The sequence below is a fragment of the Rhinopithecus roxellana genome, chromosome 10, assembly GCF_007565055.1.
Source record: "Rhinopithecus roxellana isolate Shanxi Qingling chromosome 10, ASM756505v1, whole genome shotgun sequence".
NCBI classification, from domain to species: domain Eukaryota; kingdom Metazoa; phylum Chordata; class Mammalia; order Primates; family Cercopithecidae; genus Rhinopithecus; species Rhinopithecus roxellana.
The window spans coordinates 69,807,198-69,819,521 of NC_044558.1; the positions used below are offsets into that span (position 1 = coordinate 69,807,198).

At 33.6% G+C, this 12,324-nt stretch overlaps 1 protein-coding gene across 1 annotated transcript in view; it reads right to left on the reverse strand.

Moving 5' to 3' along the window:
• The window catches only part of TMEM117 (transmembrane protein 117), a 580,634-nt gene that overhangs the window by 123,848 nt on the left and 444,462 nt on the right, over nt 1-12,324 (reverse strand). The gene's annotated exons all lie outside the window — the stretch shown is intronic.

Genomic DNA, 12,324 nt, shown 5'->3' on the forward strand with positions numbered 1-12,324 from the left:
CCCCACCCCCATTAGCCTTTTCAGCCTCTAGTAACCATCCTTCTACTCTCTATGTCCATGAGTTCAATTGTTTTGATTCTTAGATCCCACAAATAAGTGAAAACATGCGATGTTCGTATTTGTGTGGTTGGCTTATTTCACTTAACATAATGATCTCTAGTTCCATCCATGCCATTGCAAATGACAGGATCTCATTCTTGTTTATGGCTGAATAGTACTCCATTATGTATATGTACCACATTTTCTTTATCTGTTCATCTGTTGATGAACACTTACATTAATTCCAAATCATGGCTATTGTGAACAGTGCTGCAACAAATATGGGACTGCAGATATCTCTTTGATATACTGATTTCCTTTCTTTTGGATATATACCTAGTAGTGGGATTGCTTGATCATATGGTAGCTCTATTTTTAGTTTTCTGAAGAGCCTCCAAACTGTTCTCCAGAGTGGCTGCACTCCCACCAACAGTGTATGAGGGTTCCCTTTGATCCACATCTTCATTATTTGTTATTGTCTGTCTTTTGGATAGAAACTGTTTTAACTGGGCTGAGATGACATCTCACTGCAGTTCTGATTTGCATTTCTTTGATGATAAATGATGTTGAGCACCTTTTCACCTGCCTGTTTGCCATCTGCATGTCTTCTTTTGAGAAATGTCTACTCAAAACTTTTGCCCATTTTTTGATCAGGTTATTCAACTTTTTTTCTACAGAGTGGTTTGAACTCCTTATATGTTCTAGTCATTCATTCATTGTCAGATAGGTAGTTTGTAAACATTTTCTCCCATTCTGTGGGCTTTTTACTTTGTTGATTGTTTCCACCACTGTGCAGAAGCTTTTTAACTTCATGTGATCCCATTTGCCAACTTTTGCTTTGATTGCCTTTGCTTCTGGGGTATTACTCCAGAAAACTTGTTCCCAGACCAACGTTCTGGAGAGTTTCCCCAATGTTTTCTTATTAGTAGTATCACAGGCTGAAGTCTTAGATTTAAGTCTTTAATCTATTTTGACATGATTTTTATGTGGTGAGAGATAGGGGTCTAGTTTCATTCTTCTGCTTATTTATATCCAGTTTTCCTAGCTCCATTTATTGGAGAGACTATCTTTTTCAAAGTGTATGTTCTTGGCACATCTGTTAAAAATGACTACACTGTAGCTGTCTGAATTTGTTTCCGGGTTCTCTATTCTGTTCCATTGGTATATGCGTCTGTGTTTATGCCAGTACTATGCTGTTTTGGTTACTATAGCTCTGTAGCATAATTTGAAGACAGGTAATGTGACTACTCCAGTTTAGTTCTTTTTGCTTGATATAGCTTTGGCTGTTCTGGGTCTTGTGGTTACATATATTTTTAGAATTGCTTTTCCTATTTCTGTGAAGAATGTCATTAGTATTTTGATAGAGATTGCATTGAATATGTAGATTGCTTTGGATACTATGGACATTTAACCAATATTGATCCTTCTAATCCATAAACATGGACTCTCTTTCCATTTTTTGGTGTCCTCTCCAATTTCTTTCATTAGTATTTTATAGTTTTCATTATCAAGATCTTTCACTTATTTGCTAAAGTTAATTGCTAGGTATTTACTTTTGTGTGTGGCCACTGGGATTACTTTTTTAAATTTCTATTTCACATGGTTCGCTGTTGGCATATAGAAATGCTACTGATTTTTGCATGTTGATTTCATATCCTGCAACTTACTAAATTTATCATTTCTAATAGTTTTTTGTGGAGTCTTTAGTTTTTTCCAAGTATAAGATCATATCATCTGCAAACAAGGATAATTTGACTTATTCCATTCCAATTTGGATACACTTTCTTTCTTTCTTGTCCGATTTCTCGGACTTCTAGTACTATACTGACTAACAGTGTTGAAAGTGGGCATTCTTGTCATGTTCCAGATCTTAGAGGAAAAGCTTTGAGCTTTTCCACATTCAGTATGATACTAGTTTTGGGTCTGTTTGGATGGCTTTTATTATGTTGAGGTGTGTTCCTTCTATCCCCAGTATTTTGAGGATTTCATTTTTTATCATAAAGGAATGTTGAATTTTATCAAATGCATTTTCAGCATCAATTGAAATGATCATATGACTTTGTCCTTCATTCTGTTGATATCATATATCACACTGATTGATTTGCATATGTTGAACTATCCTGGCATCCCAGGGCTACATTCCACTTGGTCGTGATGAATGATCTCTTTAATGCATTGTTGAATTTGGTTTGCTAGTATTATGTTGAGAATTTTTGCATCAATATTCATCAGATATACTGGCCTGTAGCTTTCTTTTTCTGATGTATTCTTGTCTGATTTTGGTGTCAGGGTAATACTGCCCTTGTAGAATGAGTTTGGATGTATTCCTTCCGCCTCTATTTATCAGAATAATTTGAGTACTATTTGTATTAGTTTTTTAAACGTCTGGTAGAATTCAGTGGTGAAGTAATCAGGTCCTGGGCTTTTCTTTATGGGGAGACTTTTATTATGACTTTGATCTCGTTACTTGTTATCGAGTCTGTTTAGGTTTTGGATTTCCTAGTTTTAATTTTTTTGAGGTACCTCCATCATGTTTTCCAAAATGGTTGTACCAATATACATACCACCAACAGTGAATAGGGTTCCACTTTTTTCCACATTCTCACCAATACTTATCTTTCATCTTTTTTACTGTAGCCACTCTAATGGGTATGAGATGATATCTCATGGTTTTTATTTGTATTTCCCGGATGATTAGAGATGTTAGGCATTTTTTCATATACGTGTTGGATTTCTATATGTCTTCTTTTGAGAAATGTCTATTTAGGTCTTTGTCCATTTCTTTATCAGTCTATTTGTTTTGGTGCTATTGAGTTGTGTGAATTTCTTATATATTTTATATATTAACCCCTTATCACATATACAGTTTGGAAATATATTCCCTCATTCTATGAGTTATTTATTCTCTATTGATTATTTGCTGTGCAGAAGATGTTTTACCTTGATGTAATCCCATTTGTCTATTTTTGCTTTTGTGGCCTGTGTTTTGATCATTTTGAGTATTACCCCAGAATATAACGGAACATTTCCCTATGTTTTCTTCTAGTAGTTTTATAGTTTCAGGTCTTATCTTTAAGACCTTAATCACTTTTAAGTTGATTTTTGAATATGATATGAGTGGAGGATCAAATATCATTCTTCAGCATGTGGACTGTCAGTTTTTCTAGCATCATGTATTGAAAAGATGATTGTTTCCCCATTGTATTTTCTTGGCATCTTTGTCAAAAATTGATTGACCATAAATGAATGCATTTCTTTCTGGGCTCCCTATTCTGTTCCAGTGGCCTATACGTACATTTTTGTACTGTTTATGTGTACTTGGAAAAGACAGTTATGCTGTCAGGTCTAATTTCTTAATCTATGAAATGAAAAATGAGAAGAAGGAAAAGCAGAATGGGCAGAAGGAGACAATGATTATAAAAGCTAAAATTTATTAGATAGTTAAAAGTATATTACTATATCCATATACTCACTGCTTAAACACATCCTATGAGGTAAATACTATCATTTTATGAAACAAGTATCACCTTAATACCAAAACCACAAAAGGACATAACAACAACAACAAAAAAGAAAACTACAGACCAATATCCATGATGAATATAGATGCACAAATCCTCAGTGAAATACTAGCTAATCAAATCTAACAGCATGTCAAAAAGACAATCCACAATGGTCAAGTGGGTTTCATACCCAGGAAACAGGGATGGTTTAACAAACACAAGTGAATAAATGTGAATTAAAAACAGAATTAACATAAACAGAATTAAAAACGAAAATTAGATAAATAGAATTACAAACAAATATCACTTGGTCATCTCAATAGATGCAGAAAAAGCCTCTGACAAAATCCATCAACTCTTTATGATTAAAAACCCTCAGCACAATTGGGATAGAAGGGACATACTTTAATGTAATAAAAGCCATTTATGACAAACCCACAGCAAACATAATACCGAATGGGGAAAAGTTGAAAGCATTCCCTTTGAGAACTGGAACATGACAAGGATGCCCACTCTCACCACTTCTATTCAAAATAGTACTGGAAGTCCCAGTCACAGCAATCAGACATGAGAAAGAAATAAGGGACATCCAAATCAGTAAAGAGGAAGTAAAACTGTCACTCTTTGCTTATGATATAATTGTATACTTGGAAATCCTAAAGATTCCTCCAAAAAGCAACTAGAACTGATAAATGAATTCAGCAAAGTTTCAGGATACAAAATTAATGCACACAAATCAGTAGGTTTGCTATACACCAACAGCAACCAAGCTGAAAATCAAATCAAGAACACAACCCCTTTTTACAACAGCTGCAAATAAATAAATAAATAAATAAATAAATAAATAAATAAATAACACTTAGGAATATATCTAACCAAGGAGATGAAAAACCTCTACAGGGAAGACTACAAAAGAAGGCTAAAAGAAACTATTAACAATCTCTTTTTGCATAAGGAGCATTATACTTAGAGCGATTAAGTAGCTTGTTTAAGATTACAACGTTATTAAATATGGAGTTTAAATTTAAACCCTAATCTCTATGACTCCAACACCAAAGCACTTAGCCACTGTGCTATTTGGATGTACCTAATTATGGTGTTTTTGTGAAGGTTAAATGAAATAATGAATGTGAACTAACACTGAAAAATATTTGTTATTATTGCACTTAAAAGACAACAATTTAGTCATTCTTTAGTCTTCTTTTTCCAGGTTATTTCACAGGTATTCCAAGATAAAGCTACTATAATCTCACTAACTAGTAGTTGGGGAAATTTTCTGTCAAATTATAAGACTGTTAAGTTTTCTTTTTACCCAGAGATGATACCTGTAATCCACAAAACCAGATTTCTTATTGACAATAATTTTCTCTGCTTTGTTTGGTAGTATTAAGTGATAAGAAGCATACGCTGATACAGAAACATAAATATCTGTTTTGACCCAATGAGGACTTGGAAAGTATCATTCATCAAATTGAAAAATGAAATATATAATATAAATATAATTACTGGATTTACAAATGTTGGACTGAATCAATAAACAAAATCAAAGGCAATTATAATTCCAATGAGAGAATGTTAATTTTAACAATGTAAAAACAACATAGCTCATAAAAATGTAGAGGATGAGGAAGGGAGACGAGGTAGAGAGAAACATGGAGCCATAATTTAAAGATAGGAATAGAAAAAACAAAACTGAAAAAAAAAAAAAAGAATAATTGCAAACAGTAGCCTGGGACAGGCAGTAGAGGGTAGTAATATAAGACAGTAAATTTCCTATCACTGATTGTGTGTTGTTAATAATTACTGTGTGAAACTGATACATTTTTAAAATTAACAGAATAATTTAGGATTTTAAAACAAGAGTCAATTACAGGAAGGGTTGAGTAGTCATTAAGGAGTGTGGATTGGGGTGGTAGTGTTTTACTTTTAAATTTATGTCTTTTGGTGTTACTTTAATTTTAATTTTTGTTTTTATCATTTGCATGTATTACTTATAGAGTAATAAAATTATCACATAGCTAACCCAAAGGCAATCCTAGTTTGAATGTCAGACAATAGAGAAAGGAGAAAACTTGCCTTAGGTATCAGATACAGGTATAAAAATAACAGAGATGAATCTCTTAAATGTAATGTTTAATGGAAAAAAAGCAAGAGATAAAAGTATGTATTTATTTAGATAAAATTCAGAAATGGATAATCAGACTATATTATTTAGGGATGCATGTAAGGTTGATAAAACTAGAGGAAACCAAGTAACTGATTATTACAAAGCACAAATTATGGCTGTCTTAAGGGAGGAAGGAACTGTGATCTGGGAGGGAAACAATAGAGGTTTTTGGGGTCCCTAAGTTGTCTATTTCTTGACCTGAGTGGCGGGTAGTTGACACTTATTAGAAAAGGAAGGCTATGGGCCAATTTCAATATAAAATAGTGCTCATACTTATTAGATTTCAAGAAAATTAAAATTTAAACCACAAAGATATATTTGCATACACCTACTAGTTTGCCAACAATGTGAGAGTTGTTAGTATACCTAAATTAAACATATAAATATAAAGTTTATAGTATACATATACGTAACAAATATATTTATAACACACTCTTCCATATATAATAAACTCATACATATGTAATATGTAACAAATATATTTATAATATACTCTTCTATATATAATAAACTCATACATATGTAATATTTCTCATAATTTTAAAAAATGACTTCATTTCTCCCCTGAACAAAAGACACCATGGGGCCAGGTGCTGTGGCTCACACCTGTAATCCCAAGACCTTGAGAGGCCGAGACGGGTGGATCACCTGAGGTCAGGAGTTCAAGACCAGCCGGGGCAACATGGTGAAACCCCATCTCCACTAAAAGTACAAAAAATAAAAATAAAAAAAAATTAACCCGGCATGGCGGTGCATGTCTGTAGTCCTATCTACTTGGGAGGCTGAGGCAGAAGAATTGCTTGAACCCAGGAGGCAGAGGCTGCAGTGAGCCGAGATCGCTTCATTGCACTCCAACCTGGGCAACAGAGCAAGACTGTCTCAAAAAAAAAAAAAAAAAAAAAAAAAGATATCATGATCAAGTCGAATTTTTTCCAGACAAAGAAACTATAAGGAAAATTATAGACCCATAACCTTTATAAAAATTATTAAAAATTAAAAATAGAACTACCATATGATCAAGGAATACCACTACTGGGTATATATCCAAAGGAAATGAAATCAGTATGTTAAAGAGCTATCTGCACTCCCATGTTCAATGCAGCATTATTCACAATAGCTGAGACATAGAAACAACCTAAATGTCCATTGATGAATAACGGATAAGGAAAACATGGCATACATAATGTCCTCCAGGTTCATCCGTGTTGTCAAAAATCACAGGATTTCCTTCTTTTTTAAGGTATTCAGGCTTATGTTGAATAATAAACCAGACACAAAAGGACAAATAGTACATGTTACCGATTATAAGATGAATCTAAAATTGTCATACTCATAGAAGCAGTGAATGGAATGGTTGCTAGGGACTTGGGGGGAGAAAGGAGGGTCAAAAGGTATACATTTTGGTTATACAAGGTGTGTAAGTCCCAGAGATATACTGGACAGCATAGTGCCTGTAATTAACAATATTGTGTCGTAAACTTACGATTTTACCAACAAAGTAAATCTTATGTTAATTATCCCTATGATACAAATAATAATAAAGAAATTGGGAGCAAACTTTTAGAGGGGATGAATAAGTTCATGATGTAGATTGTGGTGATGGTTTCACAGAGAATACTTATTTCCAAATTCATTAAGTTGTATATATTAAATATGTACAACTTTTTGTATGTCAACTTTTTGTATGTCAATCATACCTTAATTAATTTTAAATAATCAGTTTTATTTCTTATACACTAGTAATGAACAATCTAAAAATGCAATGAAGAAAAAGATTTATGATAGCATCAAAAAGAACTAAATATTTAAGAATAAATGGAACATAAGTCAAAGCCCATACACTGAAAATTACAAAATATAGTTGAAAAAATTAAAGAAGACAAAAATAAATAGAAATATATCTTATGTTCATGTATTGAAAAATTTAACACTGTTAAGATGGAAATACTCTTCAGATTGATATACATATTCAATACAATCCCTACCAAAATCCCAGCTGTTTTATTGGCAGAAATTGATAAGCTAATCCTAAAATTCATATGGAAATGCAAGGGACCCTTGGCATAAAGAAAGATATATATATATCGGCAAAACAGAATTGAGAATCCAAAAAGCAACCCATATATATACATCCATGGTCAATTGATTTCTGACAAGGCTGCCAACACTATACAATGGGGAAAAGAATAATCTTTCCAACAAATGGTGTTGGGACAACTGAACAATCACATGCAAAATAATGAAGTTGGATACTATCCTATACCATATATAATAACTCAAAATGGATCAACAACCTAAATATAAGAGTTAAAGCTATAAAACTCATAGAAGAAAGTACAGGAATAAATCTTTGTCAACTTGAGTTAGACAACTGTTTCTTAAATGTGATACCTGAAGTCTGACCAAAGAAAATATAGATAAACTGAATTTCATCAAAATTAAAAACATATGTGCTTCAAAGGACACCAAAAGAAAGTGAAAATGCAAACCACAAACTAGGAGAAAATATGTGCAAATCACTTATCAGATACGTGACTTATATGCAGAATACATAAAGAACTCCTACAACTCAACCATAAAAAGACAAATAACCCAATTTAAAAATGGGTAAATATGTTAAATAGACATTTCTCCAGGAAAGATATAAAAATGGCCAGTAGGCACATAAACAGACGCTCAATACAGTCATTAGGAAAATGCAAATCAAATCTAAAATGAGATAGCAGTTCCCATCCACTAGGATGGTTACAATGAAAGTGACAGATGATAATAAATGTTTAAGAGGATAGAGAGCAATTAGAACCATCATTCATTGCTGGTAGGATTACAAAACACTATAGTCAGTTTGGTAAGCAGTTTGGTAGTTCTTCAAAATGTTCAATGTTACTATATTACCCAGGAGTTTTTTCAAAATGTTATAGATTTACCATACTATTCAGCAATTTCACTTCTAGCTACACACCCAAGAGAAATAAAAACATATATCCGTAGATAAAGTATGTGAATGTTCATTGCAGCATTATTGCTAATAGCCCCAAAGTAGAAACAACCCAAATATCCATCAAGTGATGAATGGGTAAATAAAATTTGCTTTATCCATACAATGGAATATTACTTGTGAATAAAAAGTAATGAACGATTAATAAATGCTCTATAATGGACAAACCTTGAAAGCATTATGCTAAGTGAAAGACTAACTAAAAATATCACATAGTGTATTATTTTATTTATTGAAATATCCAGAATAGGTAAATAAATAAAGACAGAACACAGACTGGTGTTTTCCATGGCCTGGGGAAGAGGAGAATGGGAAGCAACTGCATAATGGGTAGAGGGTTTTCTTTTGGAGTGATGAAAATGTTTCAGATTCAGATAGACAGGGTGGTTGTACAATATTATGAAAGCTCCAAGTGCTACTACATTGTATACTTTAAAATGGTTAATTTTATGTTATGTCAATTTCACCTCAATACAAAAATAAAGGCTGGAAAAAAGAAACTATCCCAAATGGGTTGTCTCAAGCTCTGCCCTCTCTCACCCAAACCACTGACATAGCCTTCTAACTGGAATTACTGCTTTTAGTTTTACCTCTCTATGATACATGCTCCACAGAGCAGCCAAAAATGACCTTTAAACTTAAACCAGATCCTATCACTCACTTCTTCCAACAGTGTGTCATTGCACTTAGACTGAAATCCGAATACCCTACCTTAGCCCCACAACGTGATCTACACCTTGTCCCCCTCTCCAAAGTCGTCTGGTACCATTTTCACTCTGGCCCTTCCTTTGTTTCTGGATCATACCAGCCTCCTTTCTGATGTGCAGCCTTTGGATTAGTTGGTCTCTTTCCTTTGCTGGCTTCTCGTTATACAGAGTTCTGCTTATAAGTTCAGAAGTTGTCAGAGAGTTCTCTAAACTCCCAGGCAAAAGAAGACACCTAAACACTCGTTTCTTTTTATCTTCGTATTTTACTTCTTGACAAGCATCTTCAAAGCTGGTATTTTCTTTGGCTTGTTTGTTTCTCATTTGTTTCTTTATCATCTCTTATCGCCAGAGCAGCTATTTTGGAATCATACTGCTAGGTATCTAATCCCAGCTCTGTCACTTTTGGGACAAATTATATTATCTGTACATAATTCATAAGGTTGTTGTGAAGCTTAGATGTGGTAATTTTTATAGAATGCTTAAAACTTTAGTAAAGGCTAAAAAGCAGTAGTATATGCTAGTTATTATTATTATGTATTTTCAATTCTTTTAGTGATCATCCATATAAATGATGGCATTTGGTATGATTTTCATATATTCAAACCACATCTTTATATTTTTTCTTTATCTGTTGGTTTTATGTTACCTAGAAAAAGCATCTGTTTTTTTTCAGATTTCTATGGTTCTGTGAGCAGTTTTCATCCTTCTGACATACATACACTATCAAAATAATAAAAGTTGCCCATGATGTCCTTTACTTCTCTTGTAGCAATTAGGTGGGACATCTCTGCTTTCTTTATCCCTTCCCTAAATGCTTCCCATCAACATACTTCTTATCTGAGATCTGTGAGTAGCCTTCTCCAGTCTACACATTCCTTCACAAATACCCACCTCACAGAAACACTGGCCCCAGTGTCCTGAGAGCCACAGAGTTAAGGTAACAAATATGGAGGGGACTAGCATAGCTGATAGGGGATTCTGAAGGCACAACACCACATTCACATTTGTGCTTGGTGAGGAAACAGTAATTGTCTTAGGTTGAAGCTTCAGTAATAGTCATAAAATCAAGGAAGTGAGAGGGCACACTGAGAAATGGATTTTGAATTTCCAGCTAGTGGGAGATCATCTAGGTAGACAACAAAGATGAAAGAAAATGATCAAATAAATAGAAAAACAAACTTGTCAGAAAAAAATCTCCCAAACACCCATCAACTAACAGTTTTACCATATTCACTGAACCTTTTGTACACGTAGACAGTCATCGCCATTTGTAGGTATACTGAGAACTGTAAAGTCTTTAGAAAACCATGAAACTGACATAGCAACGTTTCAAAACATAAAACAGGGATTCTAATTGAGTAAAACTGTTGCAAAACATTACACAATTCTGTTGCTCTGAAAATATTAATGTGATCCTCCAGGATATAAATATACCTTCACTGAAATAAATTATGAACTAAAAGTATTCTTGATTATTTTATCTTACCAAGTGAAGCGATATGTATATTTTATATTTATATTTTCCATGCACAGTGGTCTGTTTTTCCATTATCTTTTCTTATGAGAGGCATAATGACAAATAATTCCAAAGAGTGTATAGCATTATTACAGCAGGTCAATCAAATGGCTAATTGTCTCCAGGAATAGCCCTCTTACCTAAGTGACATTATCTTGCTTTAAAGGTGATTAAAATAACAAATGAAGAAGTGATTTCATTTTTTAAAAACAATTCTGCAAGGAACCAGTCCATCACTGATGGATATTTGGGTTGGTTCCAAGTCTTTGCTATTGTGAACAGTGCTGCAATAAATATACGTGTGCACGTGTCTTTATAGTAGAATGATTTATAATCCTTTGAGTATATACCCAGTAATGGGATTGCTGAGTCAAATGATATTTCTGGTTCTAGATGCTTGAGGAATCGCCACACTGTCTTCCACAATGGTTGAACTAATTTACAGTCCCACCAACAGTGTAAAAACATTCCTATTTCTCCACATCCTCTCCAGCATCTGTTGTTTCCTGACTTTTTAATGATCACCATTCTAACTGGCGTGAGATAGTATCTCATTGTGGTTTTGGTTTGCATTTCTCTAATAACCAGTGATGATGAGCTTTTTTTCATATGTTTGTTGATCAGATTAAAGAAACACAGAAAAGCATATTTCTGAGAAAACTCTGTTATAGATAAAAGTAACATGGAATCTGGGAGGCAGAGGTTGCAGTGAGACGAAATCATGCCAGTGCACTCCAGCCTGGGGGACAGAGCGTGACTCTGTCTCAAAAAACAAAACAAAACAAAAAAACACCCTCATGCAATGAAAATCATGGCAGAGCACATTAATTTAATTGCTATAGAATTATATGACAGCAAATCACATGAAACTTTCACTCTGGTGGCTACCTTAGTATGAAGGTCTTTGTATCCAATGATCACTTTTATGGTTTGGACAAGATAACTTCCTTCATTTCCATCAAACACGTGGGTTTGTGGAAGCAACACGAATGAACAGACTACTCTGTTTTACTGGTTCTATCAGAGTGATCACAGGATACTTGGTCATGTTTTAACTCTCTGCTTCAGTTTTCTACTTTCTGCCAAGAGAAAAGAAAGTTTTCTTTCTATATTCATATTACATAGTTTCCTAAAACAAAACAAATAATGCATGAGTATAGTATATACTATTACTGGAATTCACACAGGTACATACAGACTGCATAATGTGTGTGTACAAACTGAAAAATTTGTGGTACTATCAATATTTTAGCCTTTTGACTATAGTCAGCATAACCTTTTATGCTTTTCTCCGTATTTTAAAGGCAGAACTTATTTTTTTACATAAAATATTCAGGAAAGGCTCTGCAGAAGCTGGTTCACACCTACACTAATCTTTACAGGTATTTCTTTTA